General features: G+C 46.4%; 1 pseudogene; it reads left to right on the top strand.

Moving 5' to 3' along the window:
- LOC119456922 (hemicentin-2-like) overlaps positions 1-15,728 on the top strand; it is a 22,171-nt pseudogene extending 6,443 nt beyond the window's left edge.
- Positions 15,729-16,490: the final 762 nt, after the last annotated feature.

Genomic DNA, 16,490 nt, shown 5'->3' on the forward strand with positions numbered 1-16,490 from the left:
GCAGCCGGGACATTGACAACATTCCTTCCGGCAATTGTACGCGCTGTTTTCTCCACGCTTCAACAACCAGTAAGAAAGCGCTTTAACAATGCGGAGGAAAACGTCTTCTATACATTGCCTAACTAAAACTGTATAATGTTGCGCAAGTTATACAACAAGTGCCACGAGTTCACCGCGGGTCCAATTCATGAAAACCTTGTTTCATGACAAAGAATTGCTGTTAATTGGCTGAAACCTTCTGTGTTATGTTGCTATCCATTGCCGTTAGCCTGAAGATTGCACACCGTTCGTACGCTTGTGTCGCCGACAGGCTCAAACCGGCTGCAATTTTTGAGAAGTCTGCGGGGCTGTGTGATGTAACACGCATAAGTGCTACGAGCGTGTAAAAGAAGAAGGGGAAAAAAGGACCCAGGAGCACACAAATGAGGCGACAGCAAAGGCACGACATCTACTGTTTCTGAGTTATTTCTTTTACAGCATGCCACGTGTACAAACTTGCTTCTGTGGATTCGAGTGTCCCGGGTGGCAATGCTGCCTCGCCAAAAATGCTCGATGTGCTTCGGTTCGAAGAACTTGGCGCATGAGACAGCGCGAGGAGAAAGAGGTACAGCTTCGGCCACGTCTACAGTGCCCACCGCCGCCGCACGACGCAGCTCTCCGTCAAGATCCCGCGAAGATACGACCCTATCTTGACGGCAAGCCGACGCTTGGCTGAGCCCGAAACGCTCGCCTCGGTTGAACAGATAGACGGATGCACCTCCGCGCTCGGGCGAGAGCACCGACGTGCTACGCGGAGGCGGGACCCGGGAGGAAGATATAAATTTGGAGAGGCTGCTCAGCTATAGGCTGTATTATACCCTTCGTCCTCGATACAGTCCCCTCTCTAGAGTGAGGGCACCAGCAAAACGAGCTGCGTCTTTTCACGTTCACTGCCGCTGCTGCTCCTAGGTCTGGCTACCAAACGGGTTGGAGAGAACGCTTGCTTCCCTACACCCTTTACGGCCTCGTTTCGGCTGCTGCCCCTCTCTTTGCTAGCGCTTTACTCCGTCCCATTGTACTGCGTCATGCTGTCGCCCGCTTTGTCGGCGCACTGTTTCTCATACTTGTTCTTGGCATATTCTTATCACTCGTCAGGGAGCAGATCCAGCGCCTCTGCCGTACTTTCCATCCGTGACCTCCGGCTACCCCCTACCCCCCCCCCCCCCCCCCCTGTTCGCTCCAACGTCCCTTCTCCGCTTATGACGGGGCCCGTTCTGTCTTTTCCTGCCTCGCGTAGGCGTGAGAGCGTATGTCGGGATGATTTGCGATGCGAACGGGGTGGAAAGCGTGAAAACAGTGAGTACTCTAGAGTCTGATTGGTGACGGGACATTTTTCTTTCTCTCCGCTCGTTATTTCTCCAGCCAGCTTCTGTCTTCAAGGTTTGTACTTTACTTCCTTTCTTCATACATGCGAAATTGCGAGTAATATGGCTCATGTTGGGATGCCTACTGAGGCATGCATGGTTGAGATCGGCGTTATCTCTGTGCATGTGCTAATGTTGTATCGCACATGAGACAGTATTGTTTAACGTGTCATGACGGCTGGAGTAAGAGAATGGTCTTTCAACTTCCGTTGAGGAACGCATTATCAAGAAGCAGTTTTCAATCTCTCGTCAACTGATAACGCCACATATTGATAGGCACGGAAGCTAAAGGGATGGAGGCGTTGCTACAGGCATTACCGGTGCACGTGAGAACGGATGCATGCTAGTGCTCTGACTTTGCGAGACTTAGCACTGCGTGTTCAGCATTCCGAACCAGTAAATAAATGGGGTGGTCATATCGTTGGGGCTTTGGTTTTCATAATTAATAGCGAATACGGGCTGCTCTGCACACTTGTCAGACATTGGTGTTGGAGATGATTACAGACGCAGTTGCTATATAGCCTCTTCACATGACAGAGGACACTAGCAGTTTCTTTGTCTTTTCGTTTAATCTTCCATTAGCACGTGCATGTGGAAAAGAGATCAAGAAAGAAGATGCGCTCGCAACCTGACGAAGCTCTCATTCCTATACATGGTGACAGGGGCAGAAGCAGCATGTGACGAGAAAAAGGTTCATTGCAAAATCCGCTTTTTGAACACGAGAATAGATTATCTACACTGTGTACTGGTTCGGACATCTTGCGGCGGAACAATCACCGCCACATTGGCCGTTAAACCGGGCGGATGCACAATTCCGTACTCAAAGTAAGTGCTTAAGCAAGTAGTAGTAGTTGTGGTAGCAATAGTAGTAGTAGTAGTAGTAGTAGTAGTAGTAGTAGTAGTAGTAGTAGTAGTAGTAGTAGTAGTAGTAGTGGAAGTAGTAGTAGTAGTAGATGTAGTCGATAGAGAAAGATCTTCATTACACAAAGCACTGCAAAGCCTTCTACACAGACACTATTTACGAAGATCATACAGACCTTCAAGGCAATCCTATTGAACAGTGTCCAACAAGTCTTCTCTTAACTGCTTCTTATTGCGATTATGTTTATTCTCGCTGCCCAAAAAACGCATCACCGTCTTGCCTGAAACACTAAGCAGTCGACTCGATTAGACTTGCGGTAATGAAAGAACTTTACATGGCAACTCCCCGCTTCGCACACGCCTGCATTGTGCTAACACACGCCCTGTACCCCACCTTCTTGCGTATTATACGGTGGCGCCAAACTACGGCCGGGCATTACAACGGCCTCCTCCTCTCCACACCCCCGTCTCATAGTGGCCGCAAAGTAAAGCGGAAACAATCGATGGCAGGAGCCCCGAGGGGACCAGCCGCAGTTAATTGCCAGTTCCGTGCTAGTAAGCAGAGTAATTTACTTCCGCACCTTCCAATGTAAACCATAGCAGCCTCCCCCCCCCCCCCCCCCCGTCCCCCTCCTTCTCATCACCTGTTTCCGTTGCAGCAAACTGTTTACCATGCTTCGCCGTGGGCGCGGACAAAACACGTTTGTTTATGAGCAAGGGGCGCGGGCCTCGCCTCGAGAACCTATCTATCCCGCTCAGGAAGAGACAAAAAAATGCCCCCGAGGTGCGCAACAACGGCATCGACGCCTCTTCAGATTCGTTTTCTCTTCTTGGTTCCTTACGTCTTCTTGCCGTGTGGTTCGTTTCACTTGTCTGTGTTTATTTGCGTCCGGTAATGTGTGCGTAGTGGCTGACAACCTGGGAGGAGCTTAAGGGCCGCCCTACATAGTGCCCAAGAAATGAGTACGTGCATCCGAGGCGCACATATGAAGCGCTGGCAAACTTTCACTCTCCTCCCTCCAACACTCACTGCACTGAGTCGTTTCGGGAGAGAGAATGAGAAAGGTGGGGCAGGAAAGTAACAAGGAAAGCTACAATGAACGAGAACCACGACGCGGTGCATCTATTAGTTACCGGCTCGGCATCGTTAAGCCTCGCCGGCTAAGGAAACGCGTAAAGCTTGCGGCGCCGCTGATCATCACGCCACGCGCTTGTGGCACCCACCGTGAAGAAGCACTCAGCCGCAGCCGCTTAACATTCAAGTTTAGTGCTAACTTCAAGAAAGAAAAAAACGGTAATAGCTGCGCAATTGTCAATATCAGCGTCGGTATTGTCGAACCTCTTTTTTCCTTAACGCTCCGTAAGATATCTATGAACAGGTTTTTAAAGACTGAGTGAAGGATTTGTGTTTCGTTTTCCGAAATAACTCTAAGAGTAGTGAGCTGTTGCTTATGCGAACTTTTTATGAGGTGTTGTCCTTAACCAAATCAACGTTGTGGTCGTTAACGGCAATGTCTCAAACACAAATAAAGGCATAGCGTTAAGGGTTAGACTTGAGAACTGCTAGGTAAGTGCTGCTCAGGCGGATCAGCACTTTATATGCATGTATGTATCCAAATGAATAAACTGTATTGTATTGTATTGTATTGTATTGTATTGTATTGTATTGTATTGTATTGTATTGTATTGTGTTGTAAAAAAGTGCGTAGTAAAATTAAGTTGTTGCGAGTCTTCTCTCAAATGAAATGAACAGCCGATATCACCGGCTGCACCCCTTTTGCAGCATTTCCATGGTGTGCCAAGAGCAATCGCATATAGCTGTGCAAGATATCGCCGGAAATCTGTTTTAATAAGAAAAAAACTTTCTTTCTGGTTTTCACTTTATTATATAATAATGAGCTTCAGTAATTTGAAGTATCTTTGCTACCTCTTCTCGACGTCTTTCTTTCTCTTACTTTTGGTTTACAGAAATTCCAAATAAAACAAAAAGAATTGAAAGTGTTCTTGCCACTCATTTGTTAAATTTTTTTCTATTCATTTGTAACCATTCTTAACACGTCAGTTTTGATTTCGCTTGGTTGTACTATTTAAGTGCAGTACGGTCAAGATCAAATTTGTATTCTTGGCTAAAACTAAAACACAGCAGCTGTAACCAGGTCGCTTCCAACCACTTCTGTCAATGTTAAAGTTCATTCCTCAGTACATACGTTTAATTTTTGTGAGTCGATTGTATATATGAAAAGGTCTTGTAGTTTTGTATACATATTTTCCTCCACTACATAGTAGACAAATAGACGTACGTGATTGTGATTTATATCAATAAATAAACAGATACATAATTTGCACAGAGGTATCCAAGAAAGCAAGTTCAGTAGAGCTCCAGCTCGGACAGATGGAATCGAATAATTTATAAGCGCTACTATATATGAAACCAAAATGCACGTCAGCCCAAGGAGGCAGAAAAGAATTTGATAAGCAAAGTTGTTAAAGGACAGACAATGAGCGTTCATATTTGATAATTTTTGTATACTAACTCGCCTTCAAGGTGAACGTAGGATTATGAAATGAAGCAGGGTAATACAAATATACGACATAGTTAACACTCATGGCAAACAGGTGTGGGAGGAACAAGATTAATGATGATAATTTCTTTACTTGCACCGTAAAGAAGAGGTTTACATTGCAAAAATAAAAGAGCTGCGTAAACAGCTTTACCAGTTCCCAGTTAAACTTATTTAAACCCAATTAAAATTACTAAAGTAAAGAAATTTCGCACACAAAAAGCCCTACAAAACCAAGCGCAGGACAAAGCAGTGCGTAAGGACAAATATAAATCAAATGGTAAGTTTGAATTGTGGCATTAAAAAAATATAAATGAGCAAAGTGTTCTTTCGCGAACTGCATTGTCTGAGGAACGAGGAAATGAAAGAACTGATTTGTTCTGAAAAAAAAAAGGTGAACTTTACAGCCATTATTATTCCGCAAGGTTGTGCATTATGGTTTTGAGAAAACTCAAATACTTTCATCAACAGAAGCAGTGCTTCAAATCCTAGTGTAACTTTTCTTGTTGAGTTGATTTCCATTTCACCTATTCAATCTGAAAAAAACAAAAATAGCTGCTAAAATGTCCCTCAGCATCTATTTTAGTTTACTGCTTACACAATGAAACCACAATGGCGTGGCTTTGCGAGATGCTAAGCGTGTGTGCCGGGGCCATAGGGGAAGGAGAAAGACAAGGAAGGGATCGCCTTACGACAGCTCATACATCTGGTGGGCCGTGAGGTAGCAGAGTTCTGGGAGCACTGGTGTGCTATCTCTTACATTTTACTGATAACTAATTCCAGAGTGAGTGATTTACTTGAAATTATTTGTAGATGTTGGCTACTATTGTGTTGCCTGCTTCTCCACAAACAATAAATTGTTCAATAATCAAAGGGTGATAACATGAGGTGAAATTAATAGCGTTCCAGCACTAAAGCACATTTCGCAAACGTGCTTAAACAGTCAATATAAAATAACAGCGAGAAAACGGCACACTCAGCACTTTCTGCAATTGAACACAAGTCAATCGATCAAATCAGTCAAATAATACAATATAAATAAACACATAAGAACATAATAAGCATTAATACGTAGATACTAATAAAGTCCTCTTTGTACATTCTCGTTATCAGCCTCAGAACCTGGAGCGAGGCACGCCCTGCTGACCGCTGTAATCTGCGCCGGCCTTTGCGTGGTATCGACGGCGGCGCCGGGCTCCAGAGGTTCAACCGCCAACAACGTGGAGCCACCGGAGAAGGTACGCGCCTTTCTGGTTCAGTGTGTTCAGTAAAAGAAGACTTCGCCCGCCCAGCCTTCTAACTGGAGGCGTGGTGAAGAAACTAAAGTCATCAAACCGTGCGGTTATTGATTATATTTCACCAATAATTACGAGGATTGCTTATTTGCACACAGCTCTGATGTACACTCGGAAAACTAAATAGCGTATAAGCCTGGTGAACACAGCCACACGGATAAATCAAGCGCTTGTTACCCAAGGCCATTGTCGGTTCTCTAAAACCAGTTGTTGTGATGCATGAGGCAATGTACTTGCTGAATTTCGATACGCTACAAAGTTGAAGAAAGGTTTGCCGGATGTGCATGCGTTGCGAAGCGCCACATCCGACACTGCTAGCAGTGCAATGGTTGTGTATATACCGTTTGTCTCAGCTAACGTCAGCCAAGATGTTCAAAGAAAAAAAAAACATTTAAAAACCAAGGTGCATGACAGAATTTAAGACCTACGCGGTTCAGTCGCCACACCTGTTGCGACCGAACGCCGTAGGTCTGAGAATCTTATATTGCACCGTCTTTTCTTTTTTTCAATATTTTTTTTCGTAGAATAACTTACCTAACGTTAGCTGGGACACCCTATGGAGAACGAATCAAAAGGGAAGTTTATGCCAAGAAAGAGCACATTAAAATTTGGTTCCACATATCGAAATCTTCGGCTCACTCTGGGCTCCGACTATATAGTTAAGTACCTTGCGTGTCCTTCAGTGTAGTCTGTTTTTACGGTTTTATGAAAATTTATCTGTGAATGTCAAGAGTTCAAGTGATGGACATATTCTATCGCTTATGCATTAGCGTATAGCTTTCGTGGCACCATGTTCATCCATCGCGCCGTTTTCTTATGCTTATATTCTTATTCTTTACTGAAAGCCTTGCTTTAAGACAACATCGTGCAGGGTATTAGAAAATAAAAGGAACAACAGGTAAGGTATGACACCTATTCTACCGTTCCTTTAACTGCATGATGTACGCATGACATAACACACATTATTTCCACGGTGGAGGTATTTAGGTATGGTAAGAGCCCTGAAGCCATCGCGATAATTACAATGATGTGCCTGGGGCCGAAAGCGCGAGGTTGCAGACACGTTTCAGAATTCGGATGTTCATTCTCGCGTGCCAGAGCAGGGCCTCGTGGCTCACAGTTCATTTCTGTGTAATATCTAAACAGGGTATAAAAATCAATATGACTTGTCAGGTAAGAGGAGGGGAGAAGAGGTGGCGGACGAGTACTTCCTGTCAAGTTCACGGTTGAAGTGGGCTGCTAAAACTGGCGTTACCGTCATGGCAATTGAGCTGCCGGCTACGAGTCGCAGACAATTGGAAATTAGCGACACACATTCCTGCAGGTCTGCGCTCCACACGGTGACAAAAGAAGCGGTAGTGGTAGCACAACGACAGCAAGCCATACGGCAAAATAAAATAATATTGAAGAGTGGGGGCTAGCATATCTCATCCACGCTCCGTTGATTGACATCTCAGACAGCTTGTGAGAGACTCATGGCGAAATTGCAGCTTTGAGTCGTAAAGCCACATCCAATTATTAAATATGCGGACACCCTGACGAGCACCAGTCTGTTTCTCTGCGGAGGCCACAGGTGGTGAACCCCGGCGAGAGCCTCAGCATACCATGCTTCCTGGAGACCCCCGGTGGAAGTGTGCAGTGGATGCGCAATGCGCACCCCGTGGTCCTCGACCTGGGCTCGGGCGCTGCCGGCAGCCGTCGCCAGTGGAACATCTCGCACGACGGCACTGCTGCGCTCACCATCACGCAGGTGACGCGAGCCGACGACGGCTTGTGGGAGTGCCGAGAATTCGCCGACGACGACTCCGTCCGCCGGGTGACCAAGGTGCTCAAGCTGGTCGTCACCGGTACGCACGTAATGCCACCATCTAACCCGCGCTGCCTGCAAACATTTTCATAGAGCAGTCTCGTATGCTGTCGTCACAAGCACACACAGTGCAATCTAATTAAGGCGTCTCGTTTAAGGCCATCGTCGGAAAAGAAGACTGAAGAGAGCACTATAAGCAGTGACAATGCTGTTTCCAATGTCGAAGCAGATTATTCGCTTCAATACCGTATAGACTCGTGTAAGGGCCGCACTTTTCACAATTTTGACGAGGTGCGGCCCTTACACGGGAACGAACCTTTTGGTCAAATGGTGCTGGCACAGACGGCGACTTGTGCACGCCCCGGATGTACCATTGCATCAGAGGTCAACGCGAAGCTCTCAATATCTAGCATCTGCACGCGGAAGTACGCAGCGCGCGAAAATTCGCCGACGCGCGCGCGTGACTTCGGGGCAACGAATGCGTTTGCTTCTCCGTTGGAATTGTTTTTCTCTACATTTTCGGCTGCCAAGTTGGGGGTGCGGCCCTTACAGGGGTGCAGCCCTTACACGAGTCTATATATATATACAGTCAAATAATCACGCTTTCAGGTGCCCCTGAAGATCCATTCTTGACGGTGGGCGGCGAGCGGCTGAGCGAGAGCTCCCGCGTCACCATCCAGGAGCACGAAGAGGTCGAGTTGGGCTGCGTGGCGCGTCGTGCATGCCATGCCCGCCGTCCGAAACATGCGCTGGATGCTGGGAGGGACAAACATGACCGGAGCCAGCCAGTTGTTCGTGGAGTTCTCCCCTCAGGAGGACTTGTACACCACGCGCAGTGTGCTCAGCCTCAACGCACCGCGGGACCTGCACGGCCTGCAGCTTTCCTGCCAGGTGTACCACGTGTCGTGGCCCACATCCACCGCTGTCGCCACATCGCTTGATGTCCTCTGTGAGCAGCCACATTATTGCGTTTCTTCATTCGTTTTGCTCGTGTATGTGGTCTGCAAAAAAGGGGGTTAATTCGTTCAATCAATCTTGCTGGCTAAATATGCCGAAAAGGAACAGCCTTCAGAGCCAAACTATTGACAACCAGGTAGTAACTACGGGTAATACTGACCCTTCCTAGTTTGACTGCCTAATTTAAGAGAAAATGAGGTTACTTTTCCACCAAATCGCGGAATGTACCAGCGTTATTTTCTTTTTTCTTTTCTTCTTCTTTTTTTGACCTATGTAATGTGTATCAGTTTGTGCATGTCACTCTTCCGTGCTACCAGATTCCCTTTATTATGCCTATTACCTCTGTGTAACTATATCGTAAATCCACTGAGTAGTTCAAGTCCACTTTCTTTGATTCTCGTAGACCGGTATCCCGTATTATTATGTCGTACTATATATTCCAGTGGATTGTTTTTTCTCAGCCGCTTTCGGTGTTCTGTGATATCTGGGGTGCAGACGTACCATTCTCATATTTCGTGGACATATTGTTCGCATGTCTGAATAAGTTGCATATTGAATTAAAATAATAATGCTTCTCAGTTTGCGCAGTTAATATAAGTGCTACATTCCTCCTCTCAGATGTGCCGTCCTTTTCGATCTCCCGCGAGCCGAGCTTCGGGTTCCCGATGCTGGAGAAGATGCCGGTATCGTTGCACTGAGCGGTGGACGCCAACCCGCCGTGCAAGCCGCGATGGTTGAAAGACGACGGGCCTCCTCCTGTACCACAAAGCCCCGACGGATACCTCAACTTCTCAGCCATTGAGCGGCAGCATGCCGGCTGGTACCGCTGCGCCGCTGTCCACCGCCTAGGGACGTTCGCCTCATTCGGATACTATACCTCAACGTGCGATGTGAGTTTGTGCTGCGTGACATGTGTGCGCATGATATCCTCATCCCCGTTGGGACCCCACTTTGGCATGCGACAGTTGAATGTCGTGTGCTTCGTTGATAAGGACAGTGTTCATTAATATGTGTGGTGTAGACAGAAAGAAGGCTCATAAGTCTACAAAATGTCTAAGAACTCAACGTAAATCACAAGTCGGAGAGGGGGTTGGAAGGCTAGTGCGAAAACGATGTTACATTTTTCTGCACTTGATTTATTATCTCTTCCTTGATGCCGGCATGACAAGCAAGACTGGATGCATGCGCTGTTGGTTTTACCAGAGATCTTGAACTGCAATTCTAAAAAGAAATAAAAATAAAAATATAACCAAGTGAAACAATACACTACATAACCCACACTCCAAGAATCATATATGATTACAAGAGGTTATTGAATATGAAGGTTATGGGTATGTTCGCTGTGTTCTTTTTTTTATTATTATACGGCGGAAATAAAGAGCTAAGTGTCCATTTGAGCACGCAAGTTCGATGGACCGCCGCTCCCCACAGAAGTTTACCAAATGCAGAAAATGCAAAAAAAAATAATCTAATGCTTCGCGGTTTATGTTACGTATTAAGCCGTCACTTTACCGGTGTTCTGCCTAAATATCACCCGGAGAGAATATAACGCCTCCCTCAGTTGCAGCCAGTGTGCATAGGCAGCAAAATATTTTGCAGTTTCGCAGTTTCCGAGTTCCGAAAATAACTTTTGTGGGCCTTTGTACATGGCGCGGAAAAGGTGTACAAAAGCTCTCTAATGTACGTATCTTGTGCAGCCATTTGCAGTATGAGACATTTGTGCAGATGAAATGCTGGAAATGCCACATAAACGTATGCTGTAAAACAGTATATACTGTTGCCAGCTCAAAAACGGTTATCCTCTGTCAAGAATGCTAACGGCGCTATTCTCAATAAATATTTGTTGTATGTGCAAATAATAAGCATACAATCTAAACTCGTAAGCTTTTTTATTCATACTCAGCTTTTATGAATTAACTATTTTTACAGATGCATGCACTTTCTCACCTAACTACTTTCTTTTATGATATCTGAGAACACGTCGATGGCACAGAAAGCGCCGAAATCGTTGTTATAGTACCTGAAGTCGACAGGTCTTGGCGACCGTGTGTAGACTTGGTACGAGCCTTAATATGTTCGCGCAACTGTGTTCTCTCTATCTCCTCTCTCTCTTTCTCTCTGTTTTCATCCCTATACCCCCTTCCACCAGTGCAGGGTAGCAAACCGGACGTGCGTCTGGTTAACCTCCCTGCCTTTCCTTTTTTTTTCTATTTCTCTCTTTCTCTCTCTCTCTCTCTCTCTCTCTCTCTCTCTGGGCACAGCATACAAAGGCTTCACGCCGTGGCATATGGACTAGCGGCCGAAACAATTCCAGAACAGACGCAAACAGTTGTGGTGTGAACAGCAGGCGTTACTCTTTGTCTGTGACCTGTAGCGACTCTCATTAGGTTCTTTTGGCCATTCAAGCTTTCTTTGCTTTTCTATGCACTGCATAAGCATGGCCGCTAAGCAGGTCCGCAACTCCTTTCCTTGGAGCTGTGCCTTCTCCACATGGGGAGCATGTGGTGCCCAGGCGTTAACTAGATGAGCACCGCCAGGCGGCCTAAAGTTTAATAACAACTTCAGGACAAGCGGCAGAAACAACCGAACACTTTAACGAAAGGCAAAGCGTTTGAGAAGGAGGCCAGTCATGCACACAAAGACAAGTTTTTCGGTTTTTTTTTCTTTTTTTTTTTAACAACGAAGCGTACGTGTGGTGCAGAAGGAGACGAACGACGTGCGGCGGCAAACTTTTAATTACTTAGTCAACTACCACTGGTCTGGTCCGCCTCGCTAGCCCGACTAGTGTTCCGCGATAAGGGAAGACGTCTTAATACCAGTACACACTTGACACAAGAGCGCTGTCTTGATACTCTAGAAACAAGTGGGCGGCTTTGGCGAAGACAGTTTCGAAGGAGAATCATAAAGGAAGAGCGCCTCCGCCTCACCTCCCCGCTTCTTGTCCACAAGCGCTTAAACCTGACTCGCGCGTCACTTGGCTGCGAACGCTTTCTGTTTCTTCGCTTCTGGATTCTCGCGGGAGCGTCTTTTGTGGGCCATGAAGCAGATGTGCTGCTGTAGGTTATCAGCCTGCTGCCGGCACGTGCTTCTTGGCACAGGGACGTGCCTTTGGCCTTTCTCCTTTTATTCCAACTTTTTTTTTTAATTTGGAGCTACTCGATGTCACAGTGTTCGAGGTGCCGCAACAGCTTGCGCACACTGGCAACTGAAAAAAAAAAGAAAAAAGATAGGCACATGGCAAATGGAAGTTTCAGAATAGCTGGCTCTCAAAAGGCAGTCTGTCGCCGCGTGCCGCATCGGTGCACGAGCGACTGAGCAAATACGATAGAAAATGATTCCAGTAACAAAAAGATAAGAGAGTCCGCCTGGCAGCTGGGGCTTGCATTTTAATATTAAAGCTGGTTTTCAAAGTGGGACTTTATCCAACTACGGGGATGGCGCACATTTTGTATCGTTTTACATATATAAAGTTCGCAGTACGACCAATTCGAGAAGACAAAGTATACCCGCGTTGTTAAGGGACTAAATGATACGCTTGCACATTCTTTCAAAAACATCGCTTTCGTCAAAAAGTGTACTTTACAGCTAAAACCTTATAAGTGTTAACAATGTCCAATACTCATCAGAAGTAATTCAGTCAACTAACGGGTACATTTTCTCACAAAATCGTCCAGCCACTTTTTCTTTATTCGCATCAATTTCCACGTAGCATAATGTGGCATTGAAATTGTAAATACGTATGGAGGCCCGTTACATGCAGAGATACTGAAACAGCGATTGTGAATTGCATTTTTCATGGTGTGTCGCTTGCACTCATAGATAACACCAGGTGCTATTAGGTGAAATGTGTCGCTTCGTGACGAGCAGACAAAGGCGGGAACCGCGTCGCCTGTCCAGGTCTTGCGAGACCACCTCGCAAGATTTGGCTGATCAAAATGTGTTGTAAAGCATCAACACATAATAGGATCCTGTAAGCACTCCCTAGACCCCATGGTTTCTTGTCCAGCTTATCGCTTAAATAAACCTACAGAACATTTTTACAACATCGTATTTCACCTCTTCATCTCCCGCTTTCATTCAGCTGCATAGGCATATCACCTTCATACTTCTCCGCTTTTCCTCTTATTAAATATTTTTTCTCAACTTACAAATGATATAATTATGCTATACATTATTTTCAAATCTTCAATAGAAATACAGCAGGCAGCACACGAGTTACTTTCACATTTTTGTAGGTTGAGAAAATGATTCAACTATGTGGACTAAATTTTTCTTTCCCGGCCATTGATTTTTATTTGTTTCTTCGCACAAAGCAGGTCTGCAGGCCAGCAGGTTGTCATCGTCGTCGTCTTCGTCGTCGTCGTCGTCGTCGTTGTTGTTGTTGTTGTTGTTGTTGTTGTTGTTGTTGTTGTTGTTGTTGTTGTTGTTGTTGTTGTTGTTGTTGTTGTTGTTGTTGTTGTTGCTGCTGCTGCTCTCCACATATCTTTTTTTTTTCGCTTGGGTTGCCACACGGAATAACGTCATAATGGAGTCAAATGTAAGCATGCAGGCCCGTTTCATAGGGATACTGCAGCAGCAACTTATGAAATGCGTTGTCCACAATCCATCTTTCATAGTCTTCTTCTTGGCCAGTCTTCAATTTCACACCTTTAAGAACACTTTCTCGAATCGTCTTTGTCCCAGGACCCGTCCAATTTAGATGGTGGGCATCCGCTGCAGACACAGGAGCAGAGCACTTCGGACACTGTACAATATATTCGTATATGGTTCACCCCAAGCACAAGTGACGGCTGGTGTACGGGCCGCCCTTCCTCCACCCGAGAAAGATTGTGGGGAAGGGAGCAGACACGCGGGGGGATGAGGACACGCGTGTCACGCCGGAGGATGGATTTTTCAGGCAATGAAAACAGAGCGGGGGCCAAAGCTCGCTGGCTTTTTCGCCGGCCTTGTCTTCTTCCTCTACCGTGACACACGTCGTCTTTACACAGACGGCCCGGAGATCACAGAGCAGCCGCCGTCGCCAGTGTCCGCCGACTTCGGCGAACCGGTGCAGCTGGACTGCAAGGCGGACGGCAAGCCATCCCCTTCCTACTGCTGGACACGCGTGCGGTCAGGCCGTCTGGAGAGCATGACCTACGAGAGCTCCCTACTGCTTGACCCGGTGCTGTACTCGGACGCCGGCAGCTACCAGTGCACGGCCACGAGTCACCTCGGCTGGAAGGAGGAACGAGCGCGCACCAGAAACACCCTGCTCACCATTACGGGTTGGTCCTTTATATCAGCAGATTCTTTCTTACTTCATCATCACTTGTATGTCGGAGCCTAAATCTTAACCGTTCTGGCATCTGTTGTCGGTGTTTGTTTTATTCAGTTAACGTATTCACCGCTCGTTTAAATGGCAGCATGCGATATACACGGCAGCGAAGGGAACACTGACCACCTATTGCGCTACTGTCCTCGATGTGACTTACAAAGACAATGCCTCTGTAACGGTTTAGAATGACTGGACAACCGACCACTGTCCACTCCGCAGGCGTTATCGATAGTAGTCGCTCTCGAAAAAGCACTCTTCTTTCGGCGAATAACTAATTTGTACGCCTTTTACGGCGCGACGCTCTTCAAACACGTGCACGAGCGCTCCATCGTCTCTCCTTCCCGTTCCTTTCGTATTTCCGCTCACCTGTTCCTCTCTCCCAGCCTAGGGTAATCAACCGAGTGCTCTGGTTAACATCCCTGTCATCTTTCTACCATTCATTTTCACTCTCTCTCTCTCTCTCCCTTGCTCACCACGCAGGCCGGCCCGACGTGCGCGCACTGAACAAAATGCTGATGGCAATTGTGGGGAAGGCAGTCAGGATCTCCGTGCTCGTATGCGCCAGTCCATCGCCGGCACTACCTTATTGGATCGTGAGGCGCCTGCTTCTCCGTCCCGGAGAAGCGGTTCACACCCACTACATTGCCCACAACTACAGTGTGAGTCATTCTCATATGCCTGAAAAGGGCACTGCTGGCTGCATCCGGTAATAGTAATTCAGACATTGTGTAGCGCAAATACTTCCCAGCGGTAGTAATATCATGCAGTGAACGTGTAGCGCGTTGTTAAACAAATGTTCGCGTTTCTTTCAAGCGCTGTGAGAGGCTCATAATGACATCACGTAATGAGCAAGCGAGGCTAATCGTCCATTTTCTAAGGTGCGCCCGCCAATCTATGCAGCTATTCCGCAAGAAATTGTGTCCATACGCAGTGACACCCTTTCAAAGGACACTCATTCGCACACACTTATAAAAAAGGTAATAAAAGAAGCAGAAAGGCCGTAATGTACGCATATCCCGAGGGACAGTCCTGGAAACAGATATCTTCTGTCATGGTGCAACTGAGAGCAAGACATAAACAAAAAAGATAAATTTCTATATTGAGCAGAAACATGGGTGAAAAAGCACTTTCTTTGCAAAGCGTTTAGACTATAAATTGCGCATATTTGCCCATAGAGTTATTATAAGTCGTGTGTTAGGTCTCAATGTAACTTGTGTGCTCATTAGCGGGACTTATGTGAACAAGCTTCGTACTTTTCGGTCTGCGTTTCGTCGACTTTGATTAATCATGGACGCATGCAACCTCTGAACCTCTCTCTTTCCGTTTCTTTTCAGAGTGCCGACACACCTTTCTGCCAAACGGCATCTTTAGATATTTGGTCAGTTCATCCAGAGGACGCTGGAGAAGTACCAGCTGTTTGTTGCTAGAAACTCCAAGGGCATTGACGGTGCCACTGTCATTCTCAACGTTACACATCAGGCCAGCTTCTCCTTCATCAAACAAAACTCCTTCGCAAGTGAGACTGGATAATGACATACCTTAGGCTGTGTCTGCCAAAGTACGCGAAATATATACGCAGTGAAAAGCGCAAGGTTGGCTTTAGAGGACAACCAACCTTGACCTTATTTAGGCGACCTACTCGGATGATTTTTCCCTGGATCGACACAGCCACAGAGAATGACGAGCATCCGCTGCAGACGCGGGGCAGAATACTTTGGGCACTTCACAGGGTCTTCAAGTGCTGGAAGCATTAAGAGATGCCGGCATACGGGCCCGCCAATTGGTTACGAACGGTTAATTATGGACGATGATTTCGAGAGGCTACGTTACGAAGAAGGAATGCACGCATTTATTTCACCATAATATACCGTATGACATACAGTGGGGTCAAAAAACAATACAAAAAGTCAAGCGATTTAGAGCCGCATTCTGTACGCCATACCACGCAATAACGGCGGACTGTTTAAATGGATATTCTCTCATAATAAAATATGGCGGCGTGCACGGCATTGGTACTCTTTGCCGAGTGAAAGTGTGCTTGTGCAATGAAGACGTAAATCGTCACCATTAGCAGCATTAAACTGTGGTGCCCCAGAGAGGCAAAAGATATTCTCTAAACTGAAAACCTCCCTTTTGAGTCGTCGCCGAAATTTAATGTCCATATCTTCAATGGGAAGCATGCCCTCTTCTGACAGTTCGTCATGTTCCCACTAGACATTAATGTGCAGGGACTGCGCTGTCCATTATCAGGAGACCACCTGTACGTGGGGTCTTTATATTGGACATCCGTGC

The sequence above is a fragment of the Dermacentor silvarum genome, chromosome 6, assembly GCF_013339745.2.
Source record: "Dermacentor silvarum isolate Dsil-2018 chromosome 6, BIME_Dsil_1.4, whole genome shotgun sequence".
In the NCBI taxonomy this organism is placed as follows: Eukaryota; Metazoa; Arthropoda; class Arachnida; order Ixodida; family Ixodidae; genus Dermacentor; species Dermacentor silvarum.